This window comes from Camellia sinensis, chromosome 10 (assembly GCF_055761805.1).
Source record: "Camellia sinensis isolate YWXY chromosome 10, ASM5576180v1, whole genome shotgun sequence".
Classification (NCBI taxonomy): domain Eukaryota; kingdom Viridiplantae; phylum Streptophyta; class Magnoliopsida; order Ericales; family Theaceae; genus Camellia; species Camellia sinensis.
The window spans coordinates 122,600,165-122,614,557 of record NC_138970.1 but is presented as its reverse complement, the minus strand read 5'-3'; positions in this window follow the sequence as shown (position 1 = coordinate 122,614,557).

Genomic DNA, 14,393 nt, shown 5'->3' with positions numbered 1-14,393 from the left:
TCAATTCAACAAATCTTAATTCCAATTATCAATTAGGACTATCAATTTAGGAATCATATTCAAGCACTGAAATGACAAAAGAAATACAAAAATTTTCAAATAGAAAGGAAAGATATGATTTAGAAAAGGATATGCAACTAATTTGTCCGTGCAACATTTTTCTTTTTATTTCAATTTTCATGATCAAACTCAGATTTACAAAAGAGACATGTTTCATAAATGTAATGGTGCAGTGTTTCCAATCCAAACTCACTATTATGAACACAATATAAAATCACTATTTTTAACACTTAGATTGTTTTCTATTTAGGACTTTCAAATCAAAGGACAATGACAACAAAATATTTCCATTTTGTATGTCATTTCAACCAAAATTGTAGATTTAACAATTACACTATCAAATTGTTTAACCATTTAAATTATTTCTGATCAAATGATAATTCAAATTTGGAAGGAAAAAAATGAATAATTTACTTGAAAGCCACTAGGATAGAATCTAATTGATGCATACAATGTATGAAAATCATAAATTCAGCAAGGAATCTAGTAAGAAATTTAGAGAGCTAAATTAAGACAATAGAGCTCAACAACCAAATCTTAGTCCCAAAAGAAATGATAGAGGTCCTATAGTAACAATGTAGCATGCCATCATTGTAACAAATTAAGGATTTAGAAACAAAAATTTAGGGACAAAATCACTTTTTAAGAATGAAATATTTTAATTGCCAAAAGTGTCATTAATGCATTTTTAGCTAGAAAATTGGACATTTAATAATGAATGACTAGTGACCTCACTCACCCAAGATCTGAGCTCATTTAGTTTGCTTGGCTTATCAGTAGCCCCACTACGCATGCTTTGTAACGCCCTCAAAATATGACATAACCCAAACCATTCACAAGATCCATAAAACATGATAGAAAGGTTCTATTCTCATTCATCAGAGTTAATGTTACAAAAGATATTACATGCATTACACTTTCATAAATGTTTATCCTGAAACTATAACATGTAATTCTAACTTTTAACAACAAAAATATATGCCCTACAGGCTGACAACTTTCCAAGCATAACTTGGTTACAACAAAAGAGGGTCAGAAGCCCTTTACAATTTAAAGCCCTCGGCTTGGAAGGAAAAGCATATATACATCAAATGAAAACAACAAAACAGAGACTTTAGCCCTAAGACCTCCCAAGCTATGACCATGGAGGCGGCATGTCACCTGTACCTGAAAATGATGTCCCAAGTAGGATGAGCTAAAGCCCAGTAGAGATATACTAAACATGATATGAGAATTAACTAAAACATTAGCATTCGATAAATGTTTAACACATAAGACCAACTTATACACTTTCTATACCCAATCAACATTTACATCCATGTTTCAACCCATTTCCTTTTATTTATCCAAATCAATTTAAAATGAGACTACAACTCATAGTATTAGCACTTCAATCAGAGACATTTTTCATGCACTTCTATTTACTTGACATTTTACGGAACTACGTTCGAGGGTATCGGCACCCATAAATAAATAAGATTTTGGGGCTTTCACCCAGGACACTCCGGCCAACTTAGTTATCAATGGAGTCCATCCCCTATCTCCTCCTACACAATAGAGTACATCCCCTATCTCCTCTCATATAATGACACATATACAATGTATTAAACATGTTGACATATACAATGATCCAACAATTCACATATTCAACATTTTAATACTACCATCATATTCAATGACATAATTCAATTGATTAGTTTCAATTTACCTAATCATCATGCATTGTCTACAACATTCAAGACTATACTCCACCAATAGCCCAAAACAGTTATTTCTAAACAGATAATAAATTTATCAAACAGATAATTTATCAACTTTTTCATAGGTGGGTGATTATTCAATCCAACCACACCATCTAATCACAATCCTTCCCAATTCCATAATTTCACAATAAATTCACTGTTTATACAAAATAGTTATTTAATCCCAAACTAGGACATTTTCCCCCAAATTCCACAATATTGATCCAAAGGTCCAAATCTCACCATTTCAACAATTATATACCAATAACCCTATTTTTAAGACCCACATACACATATGGAGTTTAAAATTGAAAACCCCTCATTCACAAATTAACACCCAAACCCTAACTTCACCCAAACTTTCCAAATCTAACCATTTATACAAATGACCAACATTTATGTTAAAACTCATAATAAAGAGTAGTTCATCCCTACCTGAAATGAAGAAACTCAAAAGAGAAGGAAGAGAAACTTGAAGATGCTCCAAAACCAAACTTTTTCGGATCAATAGATTGCCTAAGCCAAGCTCTAACTTTTATACAAAGGACTAGGGTAGAGAACCTCTAAAACGAGGTGTATTTGTAGAGAAAGAGAAAGAGAGAGAGAGAGAGTGTGTGTGTGTGTGTGGAGAGAGAGACAGCCAAATTTAAGGTTTGGAGAGAAATGGGGATGAAAAAGTGATGTAGAAGCACGCTGCTGCGAACTGTTATAAACAAGGCTCCCTTGAGCGAAGGAGTGGCCGCTCGAGCGACCAGACACAAAAGGACCTCGCTTGAGCGCAAGAGTCATCGCTCGAGCGAACAATGAAAAGCTTCAGGTCTGAACCAACGCAGACGCATGCTCGAGTGCAAGAGTTCTCGCTCGAGGGACGGAACAAACAACACAGGGCTCACTCGTGTGCAAGAAAGCTTGCTCGAGCAAAGAATGCCATCCTTTAGGTCTAAAAGAGACGTAGATGCATGCTCGAGCACAATACTGCTCGCTCGAGTGAAAAGACACAAGACACAAGGCTCGCTCGAGTGCAAGAAAGCTCGCTCGAGTGGAAATTGCGTCTGAAGAAGAAGCCTAAAAACCTACAATACTCGCTCGAGCGCACAAACCCTCACTCGAGCGAAGAAGCAAACACCCAAGGCTCGCTCGAGCGCAAAAAGCCTTGCTCGAGTGAAGAAGCCAAATCCTGGGCAGCAACCTTTTGTTTCAACTCACAACCAACCTGTTCCAACTTACCTAACACATCCCACAACTCAAATACAAGGAATTAAAGGATGGTGTAGACTCGACTTTCTTTGCACAGCCCCCTTTCGGAGAGGCACGAATTGGTCCTATAGTTCGGACTCCTGTCACGGTTCTGAAAGTGCAATGTGAGACTGATAAATACCAAAGAGTCCAATCCGGCAAGTCATTTTGGAAAATCAGATTTTTAAATCAAATAATGCCAAACTGGACTGCTTTGCCAGATTACAGAGCTGCCACCTAAATATTTTATTTTTAAAAAATTTAGGAAACCCTGACTTGTGCCAAAGGCCACATGTCCGTTATCACCAAAGTTGTCTTGGCTTGAGAACTTGGGTACGAGAGGGAAAGGTCCTGAAATGTACACCCCCGCTCGCCCGATCAAAAGATCGGCCTCTACTAAACATGATATGTTGCTTTATAAACCTCATGTGTTCTTATTCCGATTATTTAGCTAACTTTACTACGTGATGCGCACAGTGTACAAGTATAGACTAAATCGCAAGAATTGAAACAAAATAATTCATGTTTGTTTTCGAAAATGGTTTGAAAATGTCACCCTCAAGTGGGCTAAAGCGTAGATTTGCCACCCTTAAGTGGGCTTAAAACATGATTTGCCACTTCGCAAAGTGGGCTTAAAACTCACATTTGATGAATTGTCCCAATTCAAGTAATAAAGCCTTCATCCACAAGCATTCATGCAGTTTAGCAAGTAAGTAGATAGCCTCACGGCAAGCATGCTAAACATGGAAACACTCACACTCATGCAAGTATGCTAAAGTGTAAAACTTATAGTATACTCCAAATCAAAACAAAAGCTAGTTAGAAATCATGCATTATCCTAACTATGCTAAAATACCTAATGCAATACATGCAATAATGCAATTAAATAGGCTCGGCTATCTAAGATGGCATATGAATGCAACACTTTGATAACATGCTGTAAAACACGTATTCAAACGAGTATAGAAATACGATGCAATTTGAATGATACGCCGAGCCTCGGTGCATGCAATATAAATGAATAATGCACACATGCGAGCATAAGGTATGCTAATCAAAATATGCCCTAAACTAACCATCGAAAGCGGTTAAGTAAAAAGGAAAAAGACGTGGGGTTGGAAGACATGCACACACACACGCACACTTATTACAACATTGCGCCCTCTCGAAGGAGGGTCTGAATAAATAAGCTAAGCTACACTAAGCTAAGCTAATTATTACAAACCAACTAATTAACTATTCTGGCTAATTAATTACAAACCGAATTGAAATTGAATAAACTAGCTGCACAAACTAATTAAGTACAATACTCGAATCAAATAATTAGCTATACCTAACTAATTAAAGCAAGTAAAGTGGCCTCGCGGGTGAGGGAGACATGCATGCTTGGCTGGCTTCCACCCGAAAATCCATCGCGTTGCCTTCGGTTGTCTCTGTTTGCACTTGCCTTGATTTTGGAACACTGAACCAACCTTGCAGACTGTTTTTGCTTCAAAACAGGAATCCTCTTGCATAGAAATGAACTGGTGGCCTATTGGCTACAAAAGGTGGATGTCGGCCACCCTAACTGGCCGGTCGGCTAGTGTAGGTGGCCGGTCGGCTACCTCAAGTGGCCGGTTGGCCACCTGCTTTTTCAAAATGTTGTTTTTGCTGCAACAAAGAACAACAAAGGCAAAGCAAGGCATTTTGCAGGAAATGTAGGTACTGTCACTCTCCTCATCATTTCTCAAGCTCAAAAGAGTGTAGCGCTTGGCTCTCAAGCCACCAATCAGGCATCTCAATGCATGATGGCCAAAGGACCAAGCTTGTACAAGCTTAATAAATGTGCACATAAGACTCGAATGGCCATCAGCCTATCATGCATGATCAAGGGTCACGGCGACCAAGAAATGCGACGCGTTTCATCACTTTGAGTATGAAACGTCCCTCATTCTTCGTGTTTGGATTAACGTTCGATCCAAACACATGCAATGCAACACAAATGCTTATCTTGTTCATGTTTTACTTTGCTGATTTTGATTACATATTTTACATTACCGATTAATTCTTTAACCGATTAAGTCCAATGTGAAAGTCCTCCAATGAGAGAGGGGTCAACCAAGGATGGTTTAAGACATGAGAGAGCTCATGCCTTTGGCTAGGAGGAACCCTCAAAAGAGAGTTAAAGCCATTGAGCATAAGCTCTATCTCAAACTTACACAATTCTAAGGCCAACCAATCCTCAAAACAAATTGAAAAATGAAGAAATGAGGGAGGTTGCAGATGTTTTTAGTGATGAAATGGCATGAGAAATAACATCACAACATATAAGTAACGCATGCACAACATGTTAAAAGCCAAAAGCATTAGAACTAGTGAAGGACACAACACTAGAAGCATGCAATACAAAGCTTAAAAGACCAAACCAGCTCTGGACAGAGCTTAAACATGCTAAAATAGTGGCCTAAACATGCTGAGATGGAAGCATAAATGACTAAGAGAACATGAACACATGTTAGCCCACAAACAAAACACAATACACAACCCTCAAAAGCAATGAAGAAGTGAAATATGTGAGGGTATGACAGAGGCTTATGCACTGAAATTATGTGCTAAATAATGCTATGGCATGCAAACAACCCAATCAAAGCATGTTAGAGGCCTTGAAACACAAAGTTAGTGAGGCCAACTACACCATGGCTGTACAAAGCAAAGCATATATGACCAAGACCACTCAAAACAGAGTTAAAAGATGCTAAATCAGTAGCAAAAATGTGCTGGAGTTAAGCTAACAATAGCTAGATCAATAGGCTAAATCATCAAATATGCTAGGCTAGTAAGCATAATTGCACTACAAGTACAAAAAGCAAGAAACAAGTAACCTAACTAGCCAAAAACAGAGTTAAATAAGGCCAAAATAAAGCCTAAAACATGCTTGAACTAAGTTACAAAAAAAGAGAAATACATGCTCACATCTTAGGCCATCAACACATGCAAACAAAACACAAGGAGGGAAGGCCACCCCCTCCTATTTGGGACCTCAAAACCAACTTTCTGCCACTAAAATTTCCCTAGAATTCAATGGTTAAAAGGCCAAGAAAAGATTGTTTTAAAAGCTTTAAAACATGGTATAAGGCTTAGTAAATAAACTACAAAAGAGGGTGGACCACCCCTAACTCCAAAAAGGCCTTAAACCATCATTTTTAAACATTAAAAATAGAGATTTTTGTAGTTGAAAAGTAGGCCAAAAATAGCATGCAAAGGTGGCCAAACTAGCAACTAAAACAAAGCTTTAAAGATGATAAGGCTTGACCCATGAAGCACAACAACAAACAACACAAATTCTGAGCTCCAACCAAGCTTATGACCTCAAACCAAGCTTCAAGAGACCTCAGCTCCAAGGTGAAGGTGTTTGGCTAAGGGGTTGTATGCAAATATGTAAAGAAAACTCATTTTCAAGCACTAAATAGGAAGAGAGAGAGGATTTTAAAGAGAGAGAGTGAAATTTTGCTCCTAAAATTTCTGAACCCTCAAAATGGGGGAAGGACCTCCCCTTATATAGAAATACAACCCTAATGACTTCAGTGATCAATAGTTGGCACACAAAATATCTGAAAAAATGAGAAAAATGGCCATCGGCCACTCTAGGTGGCCGATCGGCCACCTCCTCTAGCCGACCGGCCACCCTAGGTGGCCAACAAGAGGAAAAAGTGGCCGACAAGGGCCAAAAGTGGCCGACAAGGCCTTTCCTCCCTCTAGGCAAAGGGCACCAAGGTTTGGCCCAAAAACAAGGCCAAAACACAGAGAGTTTAGAGTTTCAAAGACAAGGCGCTCCACCAAGAGCTTCGGGCACTCAAAATGAACACAATCATCAGGTGCACAAACGATGACGTCCAAGTCTTGAGGACGGTCAAAAATAGGGTGTCTACAGATAGAAACAAGACATAGACAACCACAACAACCATGGAAACCCGAGTCCGAAATACAATAAATGTCGGGGAAAAATCGGGATCGCTATATGCTTCAACCTCCAAAACTAAAATATGTTGCTCCTGTTACAGAGGCTATGTCAAAACCTAAACCCGCCCCTACAGGTTTTGGAGTCATGACTGGCCAGTAATCCTAGATTACCTTCTGTTTCAAAGACAAAATTTCAAAACATTTAATGTGCCTGTTTGGCAGAAATTATTTACAGCTTATTTCAGCTTTCAGCTTAATTTAAGCTATTTTGATGTGTTTGGTTTAGCTTATAGCTTATAGCTTTGTGGAAGTCAGAAATCAGCTTATTCTTTGAGTGGGGCAGGAGATGCTTTAAGAATAAGCTGGAAATCAGCTTAAGCTGAAAGTTATAAGCTATAAGCTGTTTAGGCATAAGCTATAAGCACTTTCCCACAGCTCTACCAAACAGGGCTAATATCATATCGGGGCCTAAGGCAGAAGCAAAACAAAAATAAAAATATCCAATGAGCTTGTACCTACATGATACAATAATAAATTATAAACATATACAAATCTTATATATCTCACACACATATACATTTAAGACTTAGCAAAATACCAAACTTTGACAAAGCTAAAGGGGCTGATTTTCTTGGCTCTACTCGAGCCTAACTTGCTCCATTCCGAAAACGCTTCAAAAGACTGACACAGGTAGACTCCAAGGCTTTCTCTATCCTTGTTGCTTAGTTTGCTCACCTACATATACATATAAATAGTGAGCTAAATCCCAACGAGTAATAACAGAATAAAGAGGTTAAATGAATGAAGTTTGACGATAGTACAAAACATGTCTTACAATTTCGAAATGAATCTTAAATCATTTTCAAAGTGAGGCATCTGCCACATTAAATCAAATTCACAACACAACATTTTTCATGTCGAATCCCATATCAAAACATATCTATCATTTTTTGAAGCAATCCATTATAATAGGCAGAACGTTTCGATTAGCAATCATAACATCTCTTTACAATAACAAAAGCCATTCGTATCATTATATGCGGTACATCCATGAAAAAATAATATTCCAATATCTATGGACCACGGAGGGTCAAGCCAATGGACCACGGAGGGTCAAACTAACGGACCATGGAGGGTCTAAACACTAGAGATCTCTGTGTTTCAAATAATCCAATAGCCATGGTATTGTTACCCCCAGGAAAAGGCCTACAACCAATAGCCGTGGTATTGTTACCCCCAGGCAAGGGCCTATGTTCACTAGATGCCACAAATACATTTCGAAAATGAACTTCATTCGTCATTACAAAATAGCTTTTCGATAAACCATTCAACCAATCACATATTGATTCCAAGAACAATAACAATTTCAAAAATAATATTACTTGAACATATCTTATAAAGTTACTACTCACAGTGGGTTAAGTCGATATAAGGCCTCGAACGTCTACCTATACAAATCACACAACAAAGATACAATAGAAGCACCATTCAATATCTATTTCATTTTATTTCAACTCTCTTTATGTGTTTCTAGCTCATTCCATGACTATGTGAGTCCAATTGGTGCTTAAGAATACTTAGAATGTCATGAAGATGCAATTATGCATTTAAAAGAGTTAGTCAAAAATTGCTGAAAATAGGGTCCTCGCTCGAGCGCACCTTTGGTCGCTCTCGAGCGGTCTACAAAGCTTTGTAAAAATACTAGTTGGCCTTAATGTTCGCTCGAACAGTGACTTTACCGCTCGAGTGGACAGCAATTTTTTTGTCCTTTCAAAACCAACAAAATAATTTCCAAACACATTTTCAAAACTTAAACTCTTGCATGAACCAATTTAAACATGTAATTTTATTAATAAGGATGAACCTATGAATAATTTTCTAATTTCTAATACAAAAATCTCTTTGATCATTAAACCAATAATTTCATGAATATAATAATTCCAACATTCTTCTTTCTTTGTTTTATAAAACATAAATTAAAACTATAAGGCCCTTTCAAAAATATGTATATGTAAGAAATTTAAATCAAAATCAAATTAATTTTGATTGGCAAATATAAATTATAATTTATTTCCAAATTGTCCAAATTTAGATTTAATTTATTTTCTCCATATCAAACCCAATTTCAAACTCACAAATTTTAGAACATGAAATAAACTTCCAAAACTCTTGAAAATTGATGTATGTAAAAATGGAAGTCAATTTCATTATTAATAACAAAAATCAAACTTAAATAATGAATTACAAAATCAATTTCTTAGAATTTCAACTTAACTCAATTTTTAACCAAAAACTTAATTTTTGATCATAGATGTTCCAAAATATGTTTAAATTGAATAAAACTTTTAAATTCAATTACATGCATGGATCAAACAAATTCATAATTTTCATAACAAAATCAAATCTTTGTCTTACTTTAGGATTAATTCTAAATTTCCATAAGTTTGATCTTTCCAAAGCTTTTTCCTTTTTCTCTTCAAAATATGAGATTGAATTGGTTCAAATTCTTCAAAATCCATAATGCATGTATAACTAGAGTATTAAACTTGTAGAATTTACTCATGTATGTAACAGTGAGGCTTAATTTCATGCAAAATCACAACATCAAACCTAAAATAATTAATTTCCATGACCATGAACCTAACTTAATCTCTTCATCTTTATTTTCTAATTTCTTCCAAATTATATGAAATTGAACCCAAACTCATTTTTAATTCAAGTGTAATACAAGGATTCTACAAAATTCAAGCTTGATATCCTTACCTTTAATCTTCAATTTGGTATATTCTTGACAACTTCTTCACTTCTCCTAGCTTCCTTGGTTTTTCTTCAAAATTTCCAGCAAAGATCTATGGAATTGAACTCTCTCTCTCTCTCTCTCTCTCTCTCTCTCTCTCTCTCACGGTTTTGTCAAAACAAATATGAAGCACAAGAATGCTCTCAACAAATAATAAATAGAGTTGCCTACTCTCTCTCCTCATGTACACATATAAAACTTGAAGGTTTAATAATTTTATTTTCACATTTTCTAGAACACTTTTTAATATACACCAACAATGTTAATTAGTTGAGTATAGTTCAATTAGTCACCGATTATCCATTAGCTTAATTAATCACCTCTTAATTTTAATTAATCTTAATTAATCAAAACTAATCACAAGTCTTACATAATTTAATTAGTCTAATTGACTTCAATTAAAATCCAATTAATTATATTTAATCTTTACCATTCTGAATCAGATTTTTTATCAAAAGGCTCCAAATATTAAATTAGACTCATTATTATCATCAATTTTGATTTCCCAAATCATTTAAGCTTTCAATTTCTGATCAGACTCAAAATTTTCGTCAATAAATTACATATTCAAATTGGATATCTCAAAAATATTTTTAATTCGTAATAATCATAATTTCTCAAATTTTATAACATAATTAACTTAATTAACTATGATTTGAACCCTATTAATAAAATCTTGATTTTACTAAATTGAACTAAATATTAATTAAACTCCCAAATGGGTTCGTAATTAAAATTAAATTGATTCAACTTCTTAATTTCACTTCTTTAGGCCATTTGGATCCTTAATTTCTAATTCCAAAATAAATCTTTAATAAAATAATATACAAATCAGATTCTACAATTCTCATAAATCCCAAATTAAATTAGGATAACGACTAATTAAAATTCCAAATCTCCTTAATTGACCAAACATAAAATATTATACGTGACAAGGTCGTCACAAGCTAAGAGAAGGACCTGGGTACCTAGGTCAAGATTATGGAGAGGACTTGTGGATTGGAGGCTAGAGTCCAAGGGTTTCATCTGGTAGGTCGCCAAGCTCCCTCCTCGGGATAAGGTGTGCTTGGACTAGTCTTAGGAAAAGAGGGATCTTAAGCAATAATATGATACCTCGAAGGCAGTATCAGAACTAGCCCAAGTCAATTTGACACAAATTAAAATGATGTGCTTTGAACAAGGGAAAAAAATATTCAAAAATAATTTTAAATGTGGACATGTGTGAATATGTTAAGAACTCCAAGTTGTTCAGAAATAGCAGTGTTGAGTTTCTTAACCCTCTGAAGACTCCATGTTGTTCAAGAATAGCAACACTGAGTTTCTCGACCAATTGACTTAGGATTAGTTATTCTCGTTGGAGGTAAAGATAGGATATAACTTAGTGGTAGAATGTCAACTTGATGTAGTGGAAGTCATGAATTCTGACCCGATTGCCTTTTTTAGCGAATCAATTATTAAGAAAATTTGACTCAATGACCTTCTATTCTGACCTGATTACCTTTTGGCAAGTAAATTATTTTTAGTTGGCAAATTTAGTTGCCAAAATTGTAATTTGTTGTAGTGAACAAAAACATCCATTACATGATGAACTATTGATTCCAAGTGGCGATTAACCAACAATTTAAAGTGTTTTTATTGCATATTCATGATAAACAACCGTTATGTACAGATGTAATCGAATGTTTCTGTAGTGGCCCGGGTCAAAACCCCACCTTTTTTAGACTTTCGGTTGGAACACATGGTTGTTTCAGTTGACTTTAACCTTACCTTATTGAGTGTCTTTGGAACACCTTGGTTTGAGCTTGGAACGTTTACTCTAGAATTTGTTTCAGGCATGGTCGTGCCTGGACCATAGCGGTTGCACATGAGATGGTAGAGGGTTGCGCCCTTGACGAGCCGCAACCAGGCCACGACCAAAAACCACCTTCGGGTTTTCTGGCACTTTGGAATTGCGCTACCCGGGATGGGCATCAATGAGGACCCACAACCTTCATGGTCGCGCCCACAACTGTCACAGTCTCGCCCGCAGTGTGTTTATTCCCGCCTATAATGTTCTGTCTATATATGATCGTATGCTCGCCAAAAAGTCACTTTTTCAGATCTTTTGTCTTTCGTCTCTCTAATGTTTACCATTTTCGACCCTTTAAGCTTTTCAAGCTTGAGTTTCATATATTTTGTCATTTTTTACCCCTAATCCCTTATACCAAAATGTAGAGCGCAACGAGGGCTTTTATTTAATCCGAGTGGATTGTGTTGTCATCGAAGTTGACTTTTTAGGTTTTTTGCTCTTTGCTGCGAGAGGTAGAAATTTCTTTGATTCTTTTCAATGCTTTGCTATAGATATACGTGATAGTTTTTTTTGTATGAAAACATGATTTGTTAGGGGTATTTCTAAAAGCATGATTTTGAGGGTTAGGGTTTGGTGTTTTGGGAGTTTAAATCTCGTGTGGTTATTGATTTGGGAAATTAAGTGTTGTTTAGGCATGTTTAGGATGTTACAATGATAAAAACCCTAATTATTAGTTTTGAGAAAGGGGATTTATTTTATGCTGTGTTTGTGTTGGGATTTTGATAATTTAAATAGGGTATTGGCTCTTGTTATGAGCGTTAAAGTTTTGGAATAATGAGAATTGGTTTTGAAATCAGATGATAATTGTAAGCTCTTCTGTAAAACGAGAAAAGAAGAGAATAGGGAAAGTAATTGTTAAAAAGGAGAGTTCTGGTAAGTTACTGTGAGGATTGAGGATTTGGAGTAATGGGGTTTGTGTTTGAAACCAAAGAGATATTTTGTGAAACTCTATTTTGAATTGAGAAAAGAAAATGGTTTATGACTCAGGTTAAATGTTATTGTCATTGAGCATATTGCTTTTATGAGAATAGTGTCTCTAGGGGTTTTGTTCTTGGCCATTGGTGGAGGATTGTATTATTTGTTGCTAAATAGATTATGTGTGTTAAATGTCATGTGTTAGATTGTGTAATCTATAATGATGTGTTTTGTGATGAGTTGGTTAGTGCTTGTGCCGTTTCCTATCGGCAGAGGTCTCCGGTAAAGCGTACTACATTGATAAAGGTTCCTCTCCCTTCTAGATTTGTGCCAGAAGAAATATGTTGAGGTTTCGCTCCTTTCCAGCTAAGGATCGGTAAAGCACGGCGCTTTAAGATAGGTTTCGCTCCCTTCCGTATTCGCACCCGATTAAGTGTGCTGCAGTGGCTGTGGCTTGACGAAGTAGGGTACTTTTATGTGTTAGTATTATTGTGGTATCTTGTATTTGCATCATGATGTAAGGGGTGCACCATTTGCCCTCCGTGCTAGTTTCTATCATGGGAGTACGTATTAGACTTACCATAATTTCTATCTTGTTTATCTTTTGATGAGTGCTCCATTAACCCTTGTGCTTTAGGCCATAAAACATAGTAGATATCTTTGGGAACGTGGTGAAAATGGTTTTTCGTATATCCAACGTAGTAAATTTCTTAATTAGTATGAACAAATGGAGAGATAAGAATTTGATTGTTTTGTAAGATATAAAGAATGATTTTGAGACTTTTACTGTTGTGGGTATAAAACCATAGAGATTGGTTAAATACATAAATGTACAATTCCTTGTCTATATGTTTTGGATAAGTTAATTTCTTATATATATGAGAGAAATACTATTTTTTGAAGTATGTTACGCAACGTCTATTTGCATTAAGATTTCATACTTTAATTTATTATTTTTACAAATTCAAAATAAAATTTATGTTAATTGTATTTACAAGTTTTGGTGTGTATTGGAACCTTTAATTCTATAATGTTTCTTTTAATATTGTTATATTATGTTTTTGTTTACAAAATCAAATTAATCTTATTTACTCTCAAATTTCATAAACGTAAGTTTTATCTATATTTCAAAGCATTTTTGCTCATTTTCAAAATGAATGTATCTGAGATGAGGATGTTAACATGGATACGTGGTAAGATTAGGAAATATCAAATTAAAAATGAATATATTCGTGATAAGGTAGGAGTAACATCGATTGAAGTTAAATTAAGAGAGAACATATTAAAAAGATTATTTGGTTATGTGCAATGAAGATTGGAAGATGCAATGACAGGAAAGAATGATTTGATCAGCCAAGGGAGGTTGGTTGAGTTGGTAAGAATTGGACTCTTTGCCTTCACGGTTTAGGTTTGATTCTTGCTGCCAGTAATTCTCCTTGGTGGGCGATCTATGAGTCCAATGTAAGTTCTCGCTGAGGTCAGTGGCTTGCCTTGACCCTGGAATAGGGTAGCATCCCTCACCTAAACTTATTAATACAAAAAAAAAAAAAAAAAAAGAAGAAGAAGAAGAAGAAAAATGATTCAATCATTGTAAATGGAAATCCTAAGGGGAGAAGAAGACCTAAAGTGACACAAAATATTGTATTAAACAAGGAACATGAATTTATTTAATTTAACTGACCATATAGCCCTTGACAAAGTAGAATGGTAGAAATCATTCATGTAGCTAATGCCAATTGATTGGGAAACAAGGCTTGGTTTGGTTCTTCTTTATGGTACATAGTTAAAGCATATTTTTCTCTAGTAATGGGGTAAATTCCATTGCTATTTTAGACATAGAAAATGTTGTGTTTAA